Raw genomic sequence first — 19,240 nt, 5'->3', positions numbered from 1 at the left:
TTGATGCAGAAAAAAACATTTGGAATAATCCAGCATTCATCCATAGGAGAATTTTTATACCTTCAATGACCTAGTAATAGAAGAAAATTTCCTCAACCTGATAAACGGCATCTAAGGAATGCCTGCAGGTAACATCATACTTAATGGTAAAAGACTGAATCCTTCCCCCAAAGATCAGGAACAAAGAATGTTCACTCACCTCAATGTAGTTGACTGGTACCCAAGGGGAGATGGTGGGGAATTTGAAGAAATACGCTTATGGGGTCAGGAGGACTGCACAGGCTGCTGACATGTGAAGCATCTTAGTTTATTTTAGGTTCCTTTTTATAAGCCAGTGAAAATAACAAATTATACTGATTAAATCAGTTAGGTCTGGTACAAATCTATCTGTAGAACATCTTCAGCTGCCACAGTGCTTGAAGGTTCATGGCTAGCTACTTATCAACAAAGTAAGAGCATAAGTTTCTCATTTACAAAGCTCTCAGGGTCCTGGGTTCAATCAAAGGTCAGACTTCAAGGGGAGGGAGAAGGGGGAAGCAGGCAAACAGGAAGCCAGCCTTGCTTGGCCTATTCCCTAGAATAGCAAGGACTTTGTCAGCTTGCTATTCAGTACCTCACACCTCAACATTCTAGTGGAGGTTTTAGCCAGTGCAATCAGGCAAGAAAAAGACATAAAAGTCATCCATATTGGAAAGGTAGAAGTAAAGAGATCTCCATTCTCAGATGACAGAATCCTATATGTAGAAAATCCTAAGAAACACAAAACTACTAGAACTAATAAACAAATTCAGTAAAGTCACAGGATAGAAAATCAATATAAAAGTCAATTATATTTTTATATATTAGGAGTGAACAATTCTAAAATGAAATTAAGAAAACAATTTTACATTATCAAAAATAATACAAGACTTAGAAATAAATTAATAAGTGCAGGATGCGTGCACTGAAAACTACAAAGCATTGCTGAAAGAAATTAATGAAGACCTAAATAAATGGGGAGAGATTCCATGTTCTTGGATTGGAAGACTCAATGTTATTATGATGGCATTTCTCCCAAATTGAGGATTCAGTGCCATCCCCCTCAGTAGATATTTTTGCAGAAATTGATAATCTGATTTTAAAATTTATATGAAAATGCAAAAGACCCAAAACAGCCAAAACAATTGTGAAAAGGAAGCATAAATTTGGAGGATTTAGACTGCCCATTTTCAAAATTCTCTAAAAAGCTATAGTAATCTAGTTATACAATACAGGCATTGGGATAAACAGTTCTTAGAAGTTAAATATAAATTTACTGTATAACCCAGCAATCCCTCTCCAAGGTGTATACCCATGGGGAGTAAACACACACACACACAACACACACACACAAAGACTAGTATAAGAATTTTTATAGCAGAATTATTCATGATAGCCAAAAAGTGGAGACAACCCAAATGTCTATCCACTGATGACTAGATAAACAAGATGTGGTATATCTAGACAATGGAATATTATTTAGCCATAAAAACAAATGAAGTACTGATATGTGCTGCAACCTGGATGAACCTTAAAAACATGCTGAGTAAAAGAAGCCAGACACAAAATGCCACATATTGTATGATTCCATTTATATGAAATGTCCAGAACAAGAAAATCCATAGAGACAGAAAGCAGTTGCACAGGCCTCAAGATGGGAAAGGGATTAACAATAAATGGGATCTTATTGGGGTTGTGAGAATATTCCAAAACATATTTATGATGGTAGTCAGACAAGTAGGCAAATTTGCTAAAAACCAGTGAATTGTACACTTCAGATATGTTAATTATATGATATGTAAAATACACATCAATAGAGCCGTAAAAAAAAAAAAAAAAACTTAGTGGTGAATGTTAGGGGTGTGTACTGGTTACTGTTGTTGTTCTGCCCAAATTCCCTCTGATCCCTTTAACAATTTATGAACACTTGAACCTTTCTTATGCCTCTGACTCTCTTGGAAGCCTATTATTGCATTAATGGAGCTGCTTTTCTTGTACATGCAGAGAGCTGACAATGCCTGTGAGTTTACTTTCACCCTTACACAATCCCACCCCTTCCTGATTGCAAGCTCTGGATAATTTTTGCCCAATGACTGATTGGGGTGGAAGTCTGAAAGTTTAGTTTTTCTGCCTTGAGTAGAGACAAACTCTGAAGCATGATTACATTCAGCATTCCCCTGTGGGATCATGCAGAAGCAATCTTCCATGGCATAAAAGGTAAAGGCTCTTGACAAGTATCAAGGATTCCGATCCCTGTACCAGCCAGCGGCCTTCCCCTCCTTCCAAAAAAGGATCAATTACCACTGCCAATATGGTAATTCTTTTTTGTACCTGCTGGTCTACTGGCAGAAGCAGCTCAAAGTGACCAGGCAGTAGATGTAACCTTAAGTGTAGTAGGACTCTTACTGTGTCCCTTTGTGTAAATGTTTTCCCTCTGGGAACCAGGGCCTCTAGATGCACAACCTAAAGTTGTGGAAACAGGAAGTACAAATTCCCCAGATGAAAGATTGAGAGTTATGATGAGGGGGTCACTCTTACTTCCATCTCTTGGTTCTTTTTTTTTTTTTTTTTATCATTTAATTTGTTCAATGCAATCATAAAAATAAAATCATTTACTTGTACATAAATAAGTCATCTCTTTGTTCAAGTATTTTCTGGGTGTCCAATCTGCCAAGCACTGTCCTTGGTCATCGGGTTAAAGCAGAGAACCAAACAGGCTGTCCGCCTTCCCTCATGGAACTGCTGGTGGGAAACGCAGAAAATAAACACATAGCTCTGACTTCATAACAGATTGATGAGAAAGAAACTAATATGTTCCTGAAGATTTCATGAGATAACAAGAAAAAGGGTTTACCCTACATATTATGTGTGAAGACTTTACTGGCCCATGGACCGGAAGTCTTTAAATATATTCTTTCTTCCCCCAAATGTCCTCTTTAGCCCAGCAACCGGGCTTTCTTTATTTCCTCTCCCCCAACCCAAGCAACCTCTTCTCCCAGATTTTCTCCAGTGTCTTTTTTTTATTATTTTTATTTTTTTATTTTAACTTCTCAATATATGTTGTAGTTGATTTTCATGACCCTTTACCTGTTCCTCTTTCTCCCCTCCCTCTCTCCCCTCATCCCTCCATCTCTTGGTTCTTACACCCACATATTTTACCTCTTGGGGCCAGAGCACTATATAATGACCACTGGTTTAGAGCTAGAGTCAGCAAACCTTTTCTATAAAAGGCCACATATTTTAGGTTTTGCAGGTCACATGGTCTCTGTTGCTATTACTCAACTCTGCTGTTGTAGCACAAAAGCAGCCAAAGATAATATGTAAATGAATGGTCATGGCTGTATTCCAATAAAACTTTACATACAAAGACAGTGGGCTGGAATTGGCCTGCAGGCCATAGTTTGCTGACCCCTGGTTTAGAGTATATACTGCATCCTGAAAGATAGTGCCCCATCCTCAATAGAATAGTCTCCAAATTAGTGCCTCAGCTGTGCCTTCAAAGTGCCATTGTATTGCTCTAGTAAGCCAGCAGCTTCTGAATGGTGCAGAAGGTGTTAGGGTCAGCAGATTCCATTATCAAGCGCCCACTGCTGCACCACATTTTTTAAAAAGTGGGTCCCTTGGTCTGAGGTGACATTATAAAAGATCCTATGGTATCCTCAAATAGTGGTGCTGACTGAAGTCTTGTGGGCAGTAAAGGAAGAACCCATGTGTGACATATGTGTCAGTCTCTTTCAGAATGAACCACTGACCTTTCCAAAGGGAAGGGGTCAAGTATAATCATTTTGACACCACATGATTGGTTGGAATCATCAAGGGATGGTGCCATATTGGGGACTTGGTATTGGTCTCTGTTGCTGGTAGATTAGACGTTCAACCAAAGCAATACCTAGATTAGCCTCGATAAGAGGAAGCCCAATCTGTTTGGCCCATGCATAGCCTCCATCTCAGCTACTGTGGCTTCTCTATTGTGCAAGCACTGGGGTGGCAGAGGACAGACTGGCTGATATTAACTGGCCAGGTTATCCTGTCCTCTTGGTCGTTTAGTGCTGCTTCTGCAGTAGGTGCTCTCTGGTGGGTGTTAAAATGAAGAGACGAACAACCAACCAAGTCATTCACTGTTGTCCATGAATCAATATATATTACAATCTCAGGCCCCTTCTTCCACACAATGTGGATGACCAAGTGTACCCCCAAAAGTTCTGCCTGCTGTCTTTCAGAGACACCCTTGAGTGGGACTGTAGGGAAGCAGCTGCAGTCATCCATGAACAAAGTTTGAGCTCTTTTCTTTTGTGTCAGCTGGTCATAAGGGACACTCTGCCTTCCATATGCTCATAAGTGTGAGTTGAGGGAGAGTCACCAGGACAACAGTGGTGGGTGACGTAGGGGTGTGGACCACCTGTTTCAGCAGATTACTTGTACTTTCTTGGCCTGCTTGAGCCTAGTCCTGCTGGATGTACCACTTTATCTTACAATAAATTGCTGCTGGACCTGCCTAACCTTATGACTGGGTGGATCTGACAGAACCCAGCTCATGATGGACAGTTCTGGGAACAGGGTTATTTGATGTCTCAGGAGCAGGTGCTCAATCTTTAAAAGGGCCCGAGAGCATGTCAGGAGCTCCTTTTCAAATGGTCTATAGTTCTCTGCTTCCAGATGGCACGGTCTTGCTCCAGAACCCTAGAGATTTGCCCTGCACTGTTCCTATTAGGTCTTGTTAGAGACTCCACATTTTTTTCCTACCACAGATACCTCTAGTACCAAGGAATTTTCTGTATCATATAACCCAAGTGGCAGAATTGCATTTATTGCAGTTTGAACTGGTTACAGAGGTCTTTCTTGCTCTGGGCCTCACTCAAAACTAGTAGCCTTCCATGCCATTCAATAAATGAGTTAGTACAGTATTCCTAAGGGTAGAACATGTTGCTTCTAGACCTAAAGAGACTCACCTTTGGACTCTTAGAGGTAGCAGGTTCAAAGTACAATTAATTTGTCCATCACTTTGGGGTGAATGTCCCAGAATTACTCAGGCCCTAGAACACTAGATCCCTAAAACTTTACTCATGTAGCTCATCCATGAATCTTTGCAGGGATTATCTCTTACTTTATAGAGTGTGTATCTCATGAGGGCATCCAGGGTACCTCTGCTTGTTGCTCATCAGGTCTAGTTAACATGATACCATCAATATAGTGGATTAATACGATGTTCTATGAAATAACCAGATAGTTTAGGTCCCTTTGGGCTATATTATGAGAGACAGCAGAAATAACATAGCTCCAGGTAAAACTGTAAATATATACTGTGAATGGGACCAGTTTCTGACTTTTCTTCCTGATAGGTGTTAAAATAATGTATTTGCACAAATCAATAGTTACATACCACTTACCAGAGGTTTGGTAATCTGCTCTAGTAAAGATACCACATCCAGCTCAATACAGGTTATTGGAACTATTACTGGGTAGGTGCCAGACTGAATAATTAAATGAGTAATTAGTGAGAACCGTGAATCCTGCATTATTTAATGTTTTTAGGGTGACACTAATCTTCACTGTTCCCTCCCTGCCCAGAGGTGTGATATTGTTTTTTATTTGGTATCTTGGCCATTGGAAGGATTTTTGGTGGGGGTGGGGGAGAGGTGAATTTCAGGAGCTTCCATGGGGCCTTTCCTATTATTGTAGTCCTTATTCTATAGATCAAGAAACTGAGGTAAGGATTCTGCCAATTGTTAATATATTCATTCCAATTATTTGTTTGGGAGTCATGGAAATGACTGTTGGATTTGTTGTGAGACATATCTGGGCCAGTACTCCTTGTTATTGCCTGACCCCCATAAATCCCTCTCTAACAAGGAGGCCACAATAACACTTTGGGCTCCTAGGTGTCAGTGTCTGTTTACTTCCCGGATCCAGCAGACCTCAAAAAATCGGTGTATTTCTCTTTCCCTAGCTATTTAAATAAAAGGTCATAGATACTTTCAGAGAAGGACTGGGGAACACTACTGGAGATATTTGCCATGTTGTTGTAGGGTCCTTTCTAATGGGAATCTAGCTTCTCCTTCAATTTTTGGGTTCTGAATCTGAGAACTGACATAGGTCTGGAAATTTGGGAGAGTTTTGGCTTTCTATCGGGAGAGTTGACTTCAGACTTTTGCTTACCTAATTTTTATCTTTTTAATAAAATTATATATATATATAGCCTAATAGTCGGTCTTCCCTATTCCAGGATCCTACCACCCCTATTGCTACTAGGGAACCCAGTTCTGTCATAGCATCTCCTACCATCAGCCCTAGCTCACAGAGGACATCTACTACTGAGATTTTCAACAATGCTGGTGCCCCCTCACTATCACATTCATTATTCCTTAGGTAAATGAAGTATACTCTGGGCCCTTCCAAGGAACATAGTTGTCGGGCTAGATCACAGACCCCTCTCCCCCGTCCTGTGTAGGTCCTGAGCCAGGTAGTTGAAAAATGATTCTGGCTGCCAATAACAGGCTAGACATGCTTTATTCCGATGCGAGTTCTGCTGGCCAGTAGTTCAGAGCCGCTGCCTTTTATACCGAAAGTACACAATAGTGGCAACGAGCCAAGGGGTACATGGGCGCACATGCACACTAACATTACTCTTATGTAAGTTGTTTACAATGGCTGTGCTGAATCATACCCAGCCAGATATGAGGCGAGAGAGCCTGACTAAACTAACTCCATTTTCCTCACAGTAGTCAACTGGTGGGTCTTCCTGTTTCACATAATAAATTCATTCTAATATGTTCGCTTCTCTGAGCATTTTAATCTACTCCTCCAAAATCTACCACAGGCTTCTAGCATCACTACTTCATTTAATGTGGGCCATTGCTTTTTCCTACCTTCCAAAAACCATTTCAGAACTGGCCTATGGGGCCCTTGCCAGTGTGTTCAATCCTGTGTCACAGGAGAGTACCTTCTTATCTAGTTTTATAATCCGCCCCATAGATCTAGTATTCGCAGATATACTCTTCCCAGTTCCTTCTGGTAAACATCAGCCAGGTTCTGCAATTCCTTTAATGTATAATTCCTCTCCTCTTTCAGCAGGTCAAGCACTCCTCCAGTCATCCCATGTTGAAATTTGACCATAGTTATTGTTCTGGTTGCCAGGAGAGGAGAAGGCCAGATCCTGAGAAGGGCAGGCATTGTCCAGGACAGTGCCGTTTTTTAGTTCTTCTCATGATCTTCAATCAAGGAAGGACTGCTGTCCTTTAAAAGGAGGATTGCAGCACTTCTCTAGGCCCAGAAGATTCTGAAGGATCTTGGGGTCGAAGGGTCCCAAATGTATCTACCCAATAATCTCTATCCCAAATCTCTCTATCCCAAGTCTCAAAGTACCACTCTTTTTTTTTTTTTTTTTTTTTTTTTTTATCAGGGCCCTGATTTTGGTGTAAGAGACTTACTGGAATTGATAATTCAACATTTTCCGAATTTTTGCTTCTCTTATGATTTGCTGCTGAGCCTTGTTTTTAGGTCCGGAAGCTCTCTGCCCACAGAAGATAGGGCAAGTTTTTAAACTTTTCTAAGAAGAGTTTCTGTCTTTCCCACTTTGCTTTGGATGGGTAAATGATCAAATTGAGCCTGTTTTTTTTTTTTTTTCTGCCTTCAAAACATTAGTGGTACTCAGCAATAGTCAGCCAATACTACAGTCCTTGTAGTTACTACTTCCCCACACCTTTCAACTGCCAGAGCTGTTTTACAAGCCAGTGCATCTTCATTCACCCGTATGCCATCCCACTTTATCACAGATGAAAGCCTCAATAATTGCACTACTACAGACGGCAAGGTACTATATCAGTACCCCAACTACTACTAGTTGGGGGTCATCATTGCCAACTAATTGTCAGGTAACCCGACTCTAGAATCCTGTCTTGGTCCATTTTCTGTTACTATAACAGAGTACCATAGACTGGGTAATTTATAAAGAAAATAAATTTATTTCTTACAGTTCTGAAGGATGAGAAACCTAAGAGCACGGCACTGGCCTCTAGCGAGGGCCTTCTTGCAGTGTCATAACATAGCAGAGGGCATCACATGGCAAGAGGGCAAGTGCATGTGTGTCAGCTAAGGTTTCACTTCCTCTTATAAAGCCACCAGTCCTGTAATGGGAATTCGATTCTGATGACTTTATCCAACCCTAATTGTCTCCCAAAAGTCCCCACTTAAAGTGCCATCAAGATATGAATTTGGGGATTAAGTTTCCAATACATGAATTTGGGGGACACATTCAAACCATAGTGAATCCCATCCTTTGATTCTGGTTTCTGGGTCCTTCCTAGCACCAACTGTCTTTGGTTGGGTTTTTAGAATCCCTAAGATAAGGATTTGGGCACTTGTGACTTATTGAGGTAGTGCTTTTTATAAAAACCTGTAAAATTGAAAGGGATGTAGGATAGGGCAGTGAAGGGCTGAGTAAAGATATTATCCCAGGTAAAGTCTAACCTTGGCTGGATCCATTGGCCAAGTCTAATTGCATTGCAGAGTTGTCCTGCCTTAGAACAAAAAGTCTGGGCTCCTGTATCTTCATATCAGTCATTGGCCAGTAAGTCAGTAAGGGGTGTGTGTCAATCAGTAAGGGGTGTATGTGTAACCTCTCTACATCACTATGCAAGTGTGGTGGTAGGTATAAGGACAAATGCAAATTAAAAATGAGGCTTAATTTTCCCAGTTGAAAATAAGGAAAGAACTTTCTCTCCTTTCCTTTTTCTCAGAGCATTTACTTAAGAAAACTTGTAATTGTAAGTACTTTCTCCTTTCCTTGAAATGAATATAAATCTTTTAAAAAGACTGGCTGGATCTTTTGTCAGCTTTGTGACCCAGGAATGTCTTCCATAAAGACCTGGGAGTCAACTCTTTGAAATGTAAGCGTCGAAGAAGATAGCACTCCTGTCTCCCAGTTTCTGTGGGAGAGTAGGAGCCCAACTTTTTGGGCACCTTGCTCCAAGCTGCAAAACTACCTCCTGTCATAAAGCTATGAGGAGTTTGTTTTTCCTCTGTTTAAAGTTAATTAGCTAAACAGATGGTCACCACAATTACCAGGTAAAGTTAAGATGAACTATGTGTGACAAATGGTGCTGTCAGGTCCTCTTAGTTAAGAACTAGTCATCATTTATCTTGAGAACATGGATGTAATGGATTGTATTTGCTTAGCTATAGTAGGGGGTGAGATTCCTTTCTGTCTTTGTAAATTCTTAGTAGATTGCCTGTGATGCACATCACATTCTGGTTTAATAGTTTATTCAATAATAGAACTGTTTCCTAATAAGTTCTACTGGTGTACAATAGTGCTAGGCATCTATAAGTAACAATAATTTATTGTATGCTTTCGAATGGCTAGAAGAGAGGCACTCAAATATTCTCATCACAAAGAAAGGATAATGCTTTGCAATAATGAATATACTAGTTGGCTAATTACCCAGATTTGACTATCACGTATTGTATACATGTACTGAAATATAACTATGTCCCATAAACATGTACAGTCAATACATTACAATTAAAAAATAAATTCCTTTAATAAAAATAATCTGTTTTCTTTCTCTACTACCATTATGGAGAGGATTTCTGGGTTGGGAGAAGATTTTGCTTTTAATTATATTCCTTCAACAATTTTGGTGACAAGGACAGGGATGAACCTGGTAGTTCCTGAATTGAGCAAACAACTGAAGGTCTGTGGACACAAAACAATCAGGTAAGAGACCCTGAATTAGAAAAAGTCTCCCTTCTAGCTCTCACTTTTTTGGAATACTACCTAGACAATCCACCCTGTCACAACTCAATATTTTACTATTAAAAAAACATGAATAATATAGACACTAAAATTCTATCAGGATCAGCATATGATTGAAAAATATCAGAAGACAGGAATGTTGCCTTCAGGTCTCTCTCTTAAATGGTTAATAACTCTCTGTCACATTTGGGATGGTTACACACATGAGGATCCAGTCCTGTAGTGGCCTGAGGATGGTTCTTTTGATTTGGATAAATTAACACATTTGCGGAGCTCCTTGGAAGGGTCTCATCCTGAGTGAGTGAGTTGCTGGTATATTTGGGGTGAATATCATTCTAAGAGAAAAGTTAAAAGTGATTTAGATAGCCAAAAGAAAGGAAAAAAAGAGGAAATGTGAGAACTGAAGGCACTTTCTCTTTCACAGAGACCTCCACCTCCTTTCTCTGCTGTCCCTGCTTTCTCTACTTCCCCTCATGTCTTTATCACTCTCTGCCTCTAATTGAATCCAGCGTCTCCCTGGGGAAATGGGAGGTGATGATCTTTTAGAGGGGTGGTTCCCTTCATTAGTAGATTTCCCTGTAAAGGGAGATGAGGGTACAAATTTCTACAATTATCTGCTCTATTTGAAGATACAGGTTTGTGTACCTGGTGGCCTAGCCCTGAATCCCCTTCATATTTTAGACCAGATTCCACCTGAAGGAGTCCCTTATCTAGAAAGCAGAAATAAAAAGGAGACAGGATCATGGAAAAGGATCCTAGCTGCACTAGTCACTTGGGAAAAGACAAACAAACAAGGTGTTAAGCTGATGAATGTCAACACTAAAAGGGAAACCAAAGTGCTACATAATTTGCATTTTTCTTGTCCCAGTGTGAGGAAAACCAGCCCGTCCTATCTGAATCTCCAGCAAAGTTGATGCTACCCAGAACTCCTGGGTAATTCATATGCCTTTCTCATTCACTTAAAGGCTTTTCCCCCCTGTGCCCCAGAAGTTTTCAGAACTGCTCTGCAGTGTGTTTTCAGTTGCAGCCCCACATATGGGACTTGTGCACTGGCTACTGCGCAAGATTCTGCAACCAGCAGACTTTGCTCTTTTGATTGAGTAAGCATGTTGGGGTCCAGAAGATTACCACATCCAGGGGTATGGTGGCCAAGGGAAGCTGATTATTCACCAACCCCCACAACTATGGATGATCTGAGGATAGGGGTTACTTGAAGCCTTTCTAGTAAAGATGAGCTGGGAGACATTGCTGAAGACAGGTGAGTCCCTCATTGATTTCTATCAGTGATTTGTTGAGGCACTCTACAAATTCATTGTCATAGATCTAAGGGCAGATAAAAATCACCCTCTGGCCTACCTTTGTCTTGGCTCTCTTGCCAACTATCCAAACCCAAGTTAAGGAAAACGTGGTAGGATGGCAGGACAGACTATTACTTAAGGACAGATCCAATCAAGATGGCGGAATAGACGGTCCACAGCGTCACTCTCTCCCACAAATCAACCAATTTACAACTAAAAAATGTAAAATCAGCCAAGCCCGGACCGCTGAAGCTCAGCAGAACAGGAGAGACCTATTGAGTTCATGAAGGCAGGAGAAACTACGATAAGAGAAAGAAAAAGCTGCTTTGAGCATTTCGGGCCGCGGCTGCTTTTAGGCTCAAGGCGATGAGCACATGGAGCAGGAGCCGGCAGAAGCCGCAGCTGTGCCCTTCAGATGGAGTTACTTGGAGGTGGCAGGAGAGAAGAGGGCCTTGGCGACCCTAGGACAGCAAGACCACTAATAGGTTCACGTGGACCCACGCAGTAGCGAGGAGCCAGAACAACTGAAAAAAGGGAGCCACTCAGAGGCCGGTGAGTCATCATAAGGGACCTGCGCATGGCCTGTCCCACGGGAAGTGTTTGCAGCACGGGCGGTGGGGGAGAAAGGACCACTGGGAAAACACTGGGATATAGCGAGGACAGTTGATCTGCCCCCCCCAATCAACGCAGAACCACTCAGAGGAGACTGTTCAGAGATAGAATTGAATGGGACGCAGTTTGATGAAAAAACTCAGGCCCTGATCAGAGATTCTACAGAACACAGATCCACTGGGTCTCTGGAGAGCCGGAAGTACCTATAAGGTCAGCCATTAAACCCTGAGCTGCAAAAAAAGCCTTCGCTAGGGAAACAGCAGCAAAGTAGCAATTTAAACAACCATACAGCTCAAGTACTGGTTCCCACAGGAAGTTCCCCCGTGTTAGAAGCAAAGGACAAAAAATTAGTTCTGGCCCAGGCACACCACCAGCACCTTGGGGCCTGACTGAGAACTGAAGGCTTGGATCTGAGGACCGGACCCTACTCCCACTTCCAGGAAAACTGCAACAGTGTGTCAGGGCCAGCCTGGGGACCTGAAGCATGGAGAAGAGGACTGGATCGCCCTCCCACAACCAGGCACACCACGCCAGCACCTTGGGGCCTGCCCGGGGACCTGAGACAAGGGGAAGGGGAACAGACCTCGTTCCCACAACCAGGCACACTGAGCCAGCACCTTAGGTCTCGCCCAGGGACCCAAGACATGGAGAAGGGGACCAGACCTCTCTCCTACAATCAGGCACATTGAACCAATGCCTTGGGGCCCACCCAGGGACCCTGGGTATGGAGTTGGAGACTGGACTTCCCACAACCAGGCACAACATGCCAGCAACTTGGAGCCCACTCAGGGAACTGGGGCAAGGAGAAGGGGAATGGTCCTCTCTCCCACAACCAGGCACAAAAAACCAGCACCTTGGGCCCCACCCAGGTACCCGGGGCATGGATAAGGGGACCAGACCACCCTCCCCCAACCAGGCACACTGAGCCAGCACCTTGTGGCACACCTAGGGACCCAGGGTATGGAGTCGGGGACCGGAACACCCTCCCACAACTAGGCACAACATGCCAGCACCTCGGAGCCCACCTCGGGACCTGGGGCATGGAGAAGGGGACTGGATCTCTCTCCCACAACCAGGCACACTAAGCCAGCGCCTTGGGGCCCACCCACAGTCCCGGGGAATGGATAAGGGGACTGGGCCACCCTCCCACAACCAGGCACACCATGCCAGCACCTTGGGGCCTGCCGAGGACCCGAGGCAAGGAAAAAGGGAATGGACCTCTCTCCCACAACCAGGCACACTGTGCCTGTACCTCAGGGCCCACCCAGGGACCTGGAAAATGGAGAAGGGGACTGGACCCCTCTCCCACAACCAGGCATACCGCCAGTGCCAAGGAGCATGCTAAAAACAGCACCCCCACGTGGGTGGCCCACCACAGCCACCACAATAACCATGGCTGCTGCAAAAGCAGCTAGACACCACAGCCACCACGCAGATGGTCCACCAACCACTGGAGTGCATTTACACAAGAAGAGTCACCAGCAGAGACAAAGAAAAGAAGAGGATGTCTCTTTCCACAAAACCCATTTCAGAGGGACAGAAGAAGCATCTGCTCTATGATAATATTGGGGGACCTGATCACATCTCTCAGCACTGGACAGATCACCTAGGCAACAAGTTAACAGAGTAACTATTATTCTTTCAGAAGGAGAGAAGAAATCTAGGGCAATTAGAGGGGGGAGGGGGGAAGGAATTTGGGAAGGGGAGAGGTTGGACAAGAAGCATAAAGAGTAATTACTATTTGTAACAATATATATGCTAGTAATACTGATTAAATCAACATATCTCAATGTTCACCCCCCAAAATATGTATAATAGATTTTGATTCAATAAATAAAATAAATTATTAAAAAAAAAATCCTAGAGAAACCACACACCCTGTGGGGCCGCAACTGCGTGATCCAGCAGGTAGGCTTCACCACAGGCACCCGGCTCCATTCCTAGCCCGGCCTAGTGCGCTCAGAGAAGGAGACGTCTAGCAGGAGAGGCGGGAACCCCACAGGGACCACACTGCTGTCGTGCGATCCAGCAGCCTGGCCCAATGCCTACGGAGCACAGAGATGTCCAGCAAGGGAGATAGAAGCTTCTTAGAGTCCACACACCCTGTGGGGGGGCCGCCGCCACATGATCCAGCAAGAGGTAGGCTTCACTGCCGCCACGCGGCTCCATCCCAAGCCAGGCCAAGAGCGCACAGAACAGGGAGAGGTCCTGCATGGGAGGTGGAAGCTCAGCAGAGACCACACACCCTGTGGTACCGCCCCGTGATCCAGCAACCTGGCCAAGTCCAAGCTGACCACACAGGTGGCTCCCCAGAGAGGTCCAAGACCCAAGGCAACCACACACAAAAGGCACTAGTGGCCAACTAAGCAGGTACTGAGGTAGCCATACCAAATTGGCAACCACAGCAACATCTTAGTCAGTCAATAGTGTCAAACCTGGGGACTGTGATACCCCTGCCACAATGAATAAATATCAAAGAAAAGATACCAGAAATACGAAAAATCAAGAAAGTACACCACCAAAGGGTAATAACTCTCAAGCTATAGATCCTATACAACAAGAAGCCCTTGAAATGACTGACAAGGAATTTCGAGTGAAAATTCAAAGGAAACTGAATGAAATATAAGAAAATTCAGCTAGACATCATCATAAAATGAGGAAAAGTATACAGGACCTGAAAGAAGAAATGTACAAGGAAATCAATGCCCTGAAAAAAAACGAAACAGAACTTGCCCAACTGAAGAAGTTATTCAGCCAAATAAAAAACACAATGGAGAGTTTAACCAGCAAGGTTGCAGAAGTTGAAGAGAGAACTTCTAAACATGAAGATGGGCTGTTTGAAATAACACAAGCAGACAAAAAAAATTAAAAAAAGAATTAAAGGCATTGAAAAAAATCTGAGAGAGATATCAGACAACCTTAAGAGCTCAAATATCCGAGTCATGAGTATTCCAGAAGGGGAGGAAAAAGGAGATTGCAATGAAAACATATTCAACAAAATAGTGGCAGAAAACTTCCCAGGTATAGGAAAAATCACAGATCTTCAGATCCAGGAAGCTCAACGATCTCCAAACGTATTCAACCCAAAAAGGTCTGCTCCAAGACAGGTTATAGTCAAATTGGCAAAACTCAAAGACAAAGAGAGAATCTTAAAAGCTGCAAGAGAGAAGCATCAAGTCACCTATAAGGGAGCCCCAATCAGGCTAACATCAGACTTTTCATCACAAACCCTAAAAGCCAGAAAGGAATGGGATGATATATTCAAAATACTAAAAGACAGAGATTGCCAGCCAAGAATACTCTACCCTGCAAGGCTATCCTTCCGAAATGAAGGGCAAATAGTACATTTCTCAGACAAACCAAAACTACGGGAGTTCACCACCACACGACCACCCTTACAAGAAATTCTCAAGGGAGTACTGGGTTTGGTTCCTGAAAAATAGCTACCACTGCCATAAAAACCCAAGAAAATCAAAACCCACTAGTATAATTAAAATGGCATTCATGAAGAGAAAACAAACAAACAAAAAGGCTATCTACAACCTAAGGAACCAACAAACACAGAAACCAAACAGTAAATCAGAAAGCAAGGAACAAAAGACACCTAAGACAACCAAACAACAATCAATAAAATGCTAGGAATAAATCAACACTTTTCAATAACAACTCTTAATGTAAAACGCTTAAATTCCCCAATCAAAAGATACAGACTGGCTGACTGGATTAAAAAGGAGGACCCAACTATATGCTGCCTGCAAGAGACCCACCTCACCCATAAAGACTCACATGGACTAAGAGTGAAAGGATGGAAAAAGATTTACCATGCAAACAGAAAAGAAAAACGAGCTGGAGAAGCTATTCTTATATCTGACAAAATAGACTTTAACCAAAAACCATAAAGACAATGAGGGACACTACGTAATGATAAAAGGACAGATCCATCAAGAAGACATAACAATCATAAATATGTACGCACCCAATGTTGGAGCAGCCAGATTCATAAAACAAACTCTATTAGACCTAAAGAAGGAAATAGACACTAATACCATAATAGCAGGGGACCTGAACACCCCACTGTCAATATTGGACAGATCATCTAGGCAAAGAATCAGCAGAGAAACACAAGATCTAAACAATACTCTAGACCAATTGGACATAGCAGATATCTACAGAACATTCCATCCAGCAACATCAGAATATTCATTCTTCTCATCAGCACATGGATCATTCTCCAGGATAGATCACATATTAGGTCACAAATCAAGGCTCAACAAATTCAAAAATATTGTAATTATCCCACGTATTTTCTCAGACCACAACGGATTAAAACTAGAAATCAATAACAAACGAAATTCTGGAAACTATACAAACACATGGAAATTAAACAGCATTCTACTTAATGACATATGGGTCCAAGAAGAAATCAAGCAGGAAATCAAAAAATTTATTGAAACTAATGAAAATAATGATACATTATACCAAAACCTGTGGGATACTGCAAAAGCAGTATTAAGAGGGAAATTTATTGCATTAAATGCTCACCTCAGAAGAATGGAAAGATGGCAAGTGAACAACCTAACACTTCACCTAAAGATATAGAAAAACAACAACAATCCAAACCTAAAGTTAGCAGACGGAAAGAAGTCATTAAGATCAGAGCAGAACTTAATGAAATTGAAACCCAAAAAGCAATAGAAAAGATCAATGAATCAAAAAGTTGGTTTTTTGAAAAGATAAATAAAATTGACAAACCAGTAGCATGGCTAACAAAAAAAAGAAGAGAGAAGATTCAAATAACAAAAATTAGAAATGAAAAAGGTGATATTACAACTGATTCATCTGAAATACAAGGAATCATTCGAGACTACTATAAACAACTATATGCCAACAAGTTTGAAAATCTGGAGGAAATGGATAAATTTCTGGACACACACAAGCTCCCAAAACTGAGCCATGAAGATGTAGAAAATGTGAACAGACCAATAACAATAAAGGAGATTGAAGTTGTTATCAGAAGGCTCCCAACAAAGAAAAGCCCAGGACCAGATGGATTCACAGCAGAATTTTACCAAACGTTCAAAGAGGAATTGACACCGATTCTTTACAAACTATTCCAAAGATTGAAACAGACGCAAATCTCCCAAACTCATTCTATGAAGCAAACATCATCCTGATACCAAAACCAGGTAAAGATATAACCAAAAAAGAAAACTACAGGCTGATATCCTTGATGAATATAGATGCAAAAATCCTCACTAAAATACTACCAAACAGAATACAGCAACACATATGTAAAATTATTCATCACGATCAAGTGGGATTCATCCCAGGGATGCAAGGTTGGTTCAACATACGCAAATCAATAAATGTGATACACCATATTAATAAAATCAAACACAAGGACAATATGATCATCTCTATAGATGCTGAAAAAGCATTTGATAAAATTCAACACTCATTCATGACAACGACCCTGCATAAGTTAGGTATAGACGGAAAGTATCTCAACATAATCAAAGCCATATATGATAAACCCACTGCCAATATCATCCTGAATGGGGAAAACATGAAAGCTTTTGCTTTAAGAACAGGAACTAGACAAGGATGCCCACTCTCAGCACTCCTATTCAACATAGTGTTGGAAGTACTAGCCAGAGCAATCAGAGAAGAGAAGGAAATAAAGGGCATCCAGATTGGAAAAGATGAAGTCAAACTGTCCCTGTTTGCAGATGACATGATCCTCTATATCAAACAGCCTAAAGCCTCTACAAAAAAACTCTTGGAAGTGATAAATGATTTCAGCACAGTAGCAGGATACAAAATCAACACAGAAAAATCAGTAGCATTTCTATTCTCCTATAGTGAACATGCAGAAAGAGAAATCAAGAAAGCCTGCCCATTTACAATATCCACCAAAAAAATAAAATACTTAGGAATTGAGTTAGCCAAGGATGTGAAAAATCTCTATAATGTGAACTACAAACCACTGCTGAGAGAAATTAGAGAGGATACAAGAAGATGGAACGACATCCCATGCTGTCGGATTGGAAGAATCAACATAGTGAAAATGTCCATACAACCCAAAGTGATATACAAATTCAATGCAATGCCCATCAAAATTCCAATGACATTTTTCTCAGAAATGGAAAGAACTATCCAGACATTTATATGGAATAACAAAAGACCACACATAGCCAAAGCAACACTGAGCAAAAAAAATAAATCTGGAAGCATAACACTACCTGACTTTAAACTATACTACAAAGCAATAATAACCAAAACAATATAGTACTGGCATAAAAACAGACACACTGATCAATGGAATAGAATAGAGAATCCAGAAATCAACCCAAACACCTACAGCCATCTGATCTTTGACAAAGGCACCAAGCCTGTACACTGGGGAACAGACTGCCTCTACAGCAAATGGTGCTGGGAGAACTGGATATCCATATGCAGGAGAATGAAACTAGACCCACACCTCTCACCATACACTAAACTCAACTCAAAGTGGAGTAAAGAATTAAATATACACCGTGAAACAATAAAGCTTCTTAAAGAAAACCTAAGAGAAACACTTCAGGAAGTAGGACTGGACACAGACTTCATGAATACGACCCCCAAAGCACGGGCAACCAAAGGAAAAATAAACAAATGGGATTATATCAAACTAAAGAGCTTCTGCAGAGCAAAATAAACAATTAACAGAGTTGAAAAACAACCAACAGAGTGGGAGAAAATACTTGCAAAATATACATCTGACAAAGGATTAACATCCAGAGTATACAAGGAACTCAAACAACTTTACAAGAAAAAATAAGCAACCAAATTAAACAATGGGCAAAAGAGCTAAGTAGGCATTTCTCTAAGGAAGATATACGAATGGCCAACAGACATATGAAAAAATGCTCAACATCACTCAGCATCCAGGAAATGCAAATCAAAACTACACAGATACCATCTCACCCCAGTTAGGATGGCTAAAATCCAAAATAGTTTGAACAATAAATGCTGGCGAGGTTGTGGAGAAAAAGGTACTCTCATACATTGTTGGTGGGACCGCAAAATGGTGCAGCCTCTATGGAAAATGGTATGGAGGTTCCTCAAACAATTGCAGATAGATCTGCCATATGACCCAGCTATCCCACTGTTGGGAATATACCCAGAGGAATGGAAATCATCAAGTCGAAGGTATACCTGTTCCCCAGTGTTCATCGCAGCACTCTTTACAATAGCCAAGAGTTGGAACCAGCCCAAATGTCCATCATGGGATGAGTGGATACGGAAAATGTGGTACATCTACACAATGGAATACTACTCAGCTATAAAAACAAATGAAATACTGCCATTTGCAACAACATGGATGGACCTTGGGATAATTATATTAAGTGAAACAAGTCAGGCACAGAAAGAGAAATACCACACGTTCTCACTTATTGGTGGGAGCTAAAAATAAATAAATAAATTCACACACACACACACACACACACACACACACACACACACACACACACACACACACACACACACACACAAACCAGGGGTGGGGAAGAAGACA

This window comes from Cynocephalus volans, chromosome X (genome assembly GCF_027409185.1).
Source record: "Cynocephalus volans isolate mCynVol1 chromosome X, mCynVol1.pri, whole genome shotgun sequence".
NCBI lineage: Eukaryota > Metazoa > Chordata > Mammalia > Dermoptera > Cynocephalidae > Cynocephalus > Cynocephalus volans.
The sequence above is the reverse complement of the archived record's forward strand: the minus strand, read 5'-3'. Positions refer to the sequence as shown.